This window comes from Alexandromys fortis, unplaced genomic scaffold, assembly GCF_014885135.2.
Source record: "Alexandromys fortis isolate MF-2015 unplaced genomic scaffold, M_Fortis_MF-2015_v1.1 scaffold_153, whole genome shotgun sequence".
NCBI lineage: Eukaryota > Metazoa > Chordata > Mammalia > Rodentia > Cricetidae > Alexandromys > Alexandromys fortis.
The window spans coordinates 1081141-1087393 of NW_026068032.1; positions in this window are offsets into that span (position 1 = coordinate 1081141).

Genomic DNA, 6253 nt, shown 5'->3' on the forward strand with positions numbered 1-6253 from the left:
GATGAGGTACCCCGCCCTTCTAGAGGGCACTAATTTAAGGCAAAACCCAGAAAAGTTACATTAGCAGGATGTTGAGTAACAGGTTCAGTCCTGATTGGCTGACATTTGTCTAGGTGAAAAGCGATGGGTGTGTGCTGGCAGGTGATCCTATCTACAATAGTTGGAACATTAGGAATTTCCTTTGGATGGTCTGTTCCAGGGTGGTGCCTGGGTGGTCTCAGTTTGTGGTCTTTCTCAGAACCAGGTATTACCTCAGGGTACACTATTGAGACTCGGGCCTCTATTGAGCTTGTCATGGCTGGGTCCTATACTGTGAGAAAAATCACAAGCAACAATAATTATTTCTTGTGGAAATACTAGCCATGAGTAGCCATGAATAGCATGGCAAACATTGTGTAAACTTTTATACTGGGCAAAAATATCCTCCGGAACCCTAGGGAATTTTATACAGCTCAGGCGACCGTAGTCTCCAGGAGCAATGCAGTCTCAAACTTGTACATTAACAAACATGCAAACAGAAGCTCTTCACATTCCCAGATAAAAACCTGAGACAAACGACTCAGCAGCTAGGTAGGGGCTGGAATCACAATCCTTTACCCAGCTGCACCCTTTTTCACTTTAGAAGACGCTCTAAATTGGAAATGCATTTGGCCTTGAGGCACTCTGACTATCCATTGTCTGATAAACAGGTAATTAAAAAGACAGAGTACTTTCTCCCCTTCCGTTCCTCTTGGGAGTGTGGTAAGAATGAGCCACACGTGATTAATATGCTAATCTCTGGAGAATGGGTCCCATTTCCCTGTCTTGCCCCTATTGGGTCCCGTTTTTTAGCAGTGCAGGCTTCTGCTGGTTAACTGGTCATTACTGGTTTCCCTTGAGATACCCCAGGGTTCTGTTGTCAGCTGCCCAGTGCAACTTGAAAATCATGGGTGGGTTATTGTTTTACTATAATCAAGGACCCAGTCCTGTTTATGGCTAAATGGCAGGAAAATCCATTTACAGATTCTCTATCATTTCCAAAATTATAACTCGTTCCAGAGGACCTAATGCCCTCTTCTGGCCTCCTAAGGAAGTCCTAAGGAAGTCACAGACATGTGACGCACTTAGATGCAGGCAAGACGTCCATACAACAAAATAAAAATAAATAAAAGGGCTGGGATGTATGCAACCTAGCATGTGCAAGGCCCTGAATTCTATTCCAATATCATAAAAAGAAAAAGTGGGGTGATTACATGGATGACCTAAAGAGTCATCATGTGTTGGGTTTTGTAGATGACTCTTGACAGAATCTTCTAAAAATTTGACAATGTACATGGGGTGATGGTGCATGCCTTTAATCCCAGCACTCGGGAGGCAGAGGCAGGCAAACCTCTGGGAGTTCGAGGCCAACCTGGTCTGCAGAGCCAAGTCTACACAAAGAACCCCTGTTTCAAAAAGCCCCCAAAAAAGTAAAGAAAAAGAAAAAAATTGACTATTTGTTACTTATCTGTTACTGTGATAAGAAACGCCATGACCAAGGCCACTTACTGAAGAAAGAAAGTGTTTATTGGGCTTGCAGGTCCAGGTTAGAGCTCATGACGTCAGAGCGGGCGTAGCCAACCGCAGACTCCACAGCAGCAGCTAGAGCCCCAGACTCCCATCCTGAACCTTGAGCACAAATAGAATGGGGTGATGGGAAGTAGATCGCAGCCTTGAGCCTCAGAGCCCGCCTCCACTGACGTACTTCCCCCATTAAGGCCACGCCTCCTACAGCTATCGGAACCTCCCCTCCTCTGCCTTCCACTGGTTGACTGTGAGGGCAGATAGGTGAGAGACCTTTTGTTCAAGCACCTACACCCCTCTACCGTGCGCAACTTTTTTTTTTCTCTTTTCTTTCAAGACAGGGTTTCTCTGTAGCACTGGAGCCTGTCCTGGAACTAGCTCTTGTAGACCAGGTTAGCCTTGAACTCACAGAGGTCTGTCTGCCTCTGCCTCACGAGTGCTGGGATTAAAGGCTTGTGCCACCATTGCCTGGCCCATGCACAACTTCTAAGCAACTGAGCTCTTCATAAAAATAGTTAGCGAGGAACAAAAGGAAAGCAAAAGTCACAGAAAGGCAATCTCCAAATTGAACGCTTCCTTGAGATGATCTCTTTCTATGTGTCTATGTATGTATGTATGTATGTATGTATGTATCTATCTATCTATCTATCTATCTATCTATCTATCTATCCATCTATCTATATCAGTCTTTCTCTGTCTCTCTCTGAAATTTAGACAAATGAAAGAAAGTACCCTAGACCAAAATTAATTAATTAACAGGGTGTCGCTGCTGGTGAGACAGCTCAGGGGTTAAAAGCACTTGCTGCTCATGCAGAGAACCTACTTTGAATTTCCAGCATCCTCACAGCAGCTCGCCCAGAAGATCCAAATCCCTCATCGGGTCTCCTCAGGCACAGACACAGGTGGTATTTAGACATACATGCTGGCAAAGCACACACACATAGCAAGGGTCACAGCGGCAATCACCTTAGCTGAAAAGGAAAAGATCCGTGGCAGTTCCTGTTGATGGTAATCAGCCAAGCATGAGCAATGCCAAAACCACACAACTGAGCCAAAAGTGTAAGAGGAGCACAGCTTGAAATGCCCATGTGTAATGGTCTGCTCTGTCCCCTTTAAGAGACAAACCATGCCCACTCCCTTTCTGTCCCCCAAGGCAAGCTGATCTTCAGCTTCCAGTCTGAGTCCCTTCCTTTTCTATCTCTCCCCCAAGAGGCAACTTCTGCCTCTCCCCACTTTTCCCCTTCCCCTTTCTGTTTTTCTCTCTCTCCCCCACCCTTCCCTCCCTCCCTCCCTCTCCTCTTCTCCCTTCTCCCCTTACCTTCCACAACCCACTAAATAAATATCCGACCTCACTTTGCATGGCGTGCCTATCCATCTGTCTCTCGCCTGCACGTGACTCCCTACACAGGACCAGTTGCCTTTAAGGACCTGCAGCGAGGTCTCATGGCATGCCCATCCATCTGTCTCTCCTCGTGGGACTCACTACCCCTCGTGGCCCACTGCAGTCACTTGGGGAACTGTGCCGACTCTGCCTGGGACTGGCTGCTCTCTGAACCCGCTGCCTGCTGCCTGACCCTGCTCAGGGACCTTCAGCATGGTTTCATGGCCTGCTGCACGCTGCAGCCACTCTGGAACCTGCAGCATTTTTACTTAATGAATTACACCGTGTCTCCTCCACTGATGGTCGGTCAGCCCCAAAGTCCTCTGTGGAGGTCCTCATATGAAGTGTAAGAGAAGCTGCCCTGCTTTGCATTTCTGCTTCTATGTCAGAACACTGACCAAAAGCAACTCAGGGAGGGAAGTTTGTCTTGCAAGGTCTTACCACAGTCCATCACTGAGTGAAGTCAGGGAAGGACTCAAGCAGGAGCCGAGGCAAGAACCATGGAGGAAAGTGGGTCTTCCTCAGCTTGGTTCCATATACAACCCAGAACCTTCTGCCCAGAGCTGGCACCGCCCACAACAGCCATCAATCAAGAAAATACCAAACAGACATGCCAATCCAATGGAGGCAACATCTCAAACTGAGGTTCCTTCTTCCTGGGTGACTCTAGTTTGTGTGAAGGTAACATAAAACTAAGCAGGACTGGAGCAGAGCACTCTGAGAGGCTTAAGGCATGAGACAGAGGAGACCTAGGAGTTTCACCCCAGGGCTAAAATGGGCAACTGAGTAATACCATCATGCTGTGTGGAAGGACAGCACCTAAGGGAGGGTCAGTGTTTTGCGGTTTGAAGATGTCCGGCCATCGCTGGATTTAGGTCTATTCCATTAGATAGTGGGAAGGATTTACAAAGCTTGAAACACTTTAACCATGAGCACGGTGTCCAGAACGCCCTTGCATCTTGCTCTGCTGATAGATAAAGGAAGGGGTGGAGGTCCTCCTGCCTGCTTGCTCAGGTGCAGCCTGCTTGGTATGAGAAACCCCGCAGTACTGCAGGAGGACATGGAGCGAAGGTCTGCGGGGAGACAAACTCACTTGCAGCTCAACAGGTGGCTTGGTGGTTGGGTATCTTTTTAAAGACTTGTGCTTGCCTCACAAGCACAAGGACCTCAGAGCCCACCTAAAAAGCCAGGTATGGGGGCTGGAGAGATGGCTCAGAGCTTAAGAGCAGGCACTGCTCTTGGAGGAGACCCGAGGTCAGTTCCCAGCCTCTATCTTGGGCAGCTCACAATTGCCTATAACTCTAAATCCAGAATGATCTGAAATCTCTGGCCTCTGACATCTCTGGCCTGTGTGCGAACAAATGCACTCATATGAAATAACGCATAATCTTAAAACCAGGCATGGTGCCACATTCTTATAACCCCAGCAGTGGGCAGACAGAGACAGGCAGATTTCTGGGACATAGTGGCAAGCCAGCCCAGCCTAAACATGGACTTCTAGATCCCAGTGAGAGACCCTGCCTCAAAGAAACAGGAAGATAGATACCCAGCGTTGTCCTCTGGTTTCCACTTGCACAAGTACACATGTACCCTCCCCCACACAGAGACTTCTCTGTCTCTGCCACACACACACACACACACACACACACACACACACACACATGTGCACACATCTGCCTTAATCTCAGCCTCAGCTCTAGGGCTGTGCTAACCCTTGGAGAGCCCAAGTCCTTTGTCATGTTTTCAGCTAGCCAGCTGCCACTGGCAGAGCGCTTGTAAGACTACAAGGCAATGAGAGGAAGCACTCATGAGGAATGCATCCCACAAGTCAGCTCAGCTGCAGCTCTCGCCCGAGCGAGCATGTAGATCTTTCTAATTGTGCAGCTATGCCCTAAGGCCCGCAGTTGGGGAGGGGGAGACGAAATCATGTGTAGGAATTCACTAATTAAGAGCTCATGCAATTTCCTGTGTGGTAATGTCTATGGATCACCACAACGCCTTTCTCACAGGAGACCCAGACAGAAGGGAAGAGCCAGGAGATTCTCAGAAAGAAAGGTTAGCTGTTTAGGGGAAGATTTCACAACCCAAACCCAGGGCTCTTCTGAGCACTGTAATGTGAGCCCCTTTAACATCAGAACTGATTTTTCTTTTATTAGTATGATGTGTGCTATATACATGTATGCATACACCTGTGCATTGGAAAGCCAGATGCTGACATTTGATGTCTCCTTGATCACACTGCACCACATGTTTGAGGCAGGGTATCTCACTGACCCTGGTGTTCACGGACTGTCTAGACTGGCTGGCCTGATGACTCCCAAGCATTTTCCGGTTTTTGTCTCCCCAGCACTGGCCCTACAGACGTGTGCGCTGTACCTTCATTTTGTACATGAATGTTGGGGATTTGAACTCAGGTCCTCATCCTTGTGTAATGACTCCACCCACAGAATCATTCCCCCCTGTACCCCCAGTTCCTTCATCTATGAGGCCATCTCTGCTTTGCAAATGATCTGGTTGAGAGGATGTCATGGCTCTGTCATGTTGAGTAGGTTTAAGAACAGCACTTTGGGGCTGCATGTGCAGAGAAGTTGTCTTGCTAAAATGAGGATTCTGATTTCATAGGTCTGACAAGAACCTTAGAGACTATATTTCCAAAAAGCACACAGGGTTTTTATTGCTACTGGTCAGCCAGCAGAGCTGCACACAGCAAGGTTTTAAATCACTTCAGAACTAATCCAGCAGGTGCAATTTTAGATTGTAAAAGATACTCTCTAAAAAAATTAAATTAAATTAAACCCACACACCAGGAAGCTAGTATGATTTTCAAAGCTAAATAGTTATGTCTTTTTGGGCCAAGTAGGAGCTCTTGCAAGCTGAGGCTTCGAGAGGAAGTTGGCAGGACCAAGCAGTGAAGACTAGAGCCAGACCAACTCTGAGGAGGCAGGAGGCTGCCCAAATCACCATGGGCAAAGTGCTATGGTAACTCCAGGTCCAATCAAAGCCATTTTGAGAATCTGAGTTAAAGACTGGCTGGTGGGGTCCAAAGCAGCCATAATCAGGCAAGAGGCAGTGATCTAGTTCCAAAAGTGTTGATCTAGAGAGAAACTGGACCCATAATACCTGTGTGGGAATAGAGAAGTCCAGACTTGAAAAGATGGTGGGTCCTGGCCAAGCAAACTGCGGTTCTGGGCACGGTATCCATTACAAAGACCTGTACCAGGGTGGAAATCCTGTCTGTGAGCATGGATGAGCCCACACGTGGCGGGCAGGGAGGAGGCTCATTCAGTGAGTCCGGGGATTTGTTCAGGAGATGCCAGATGCTAGGATTAG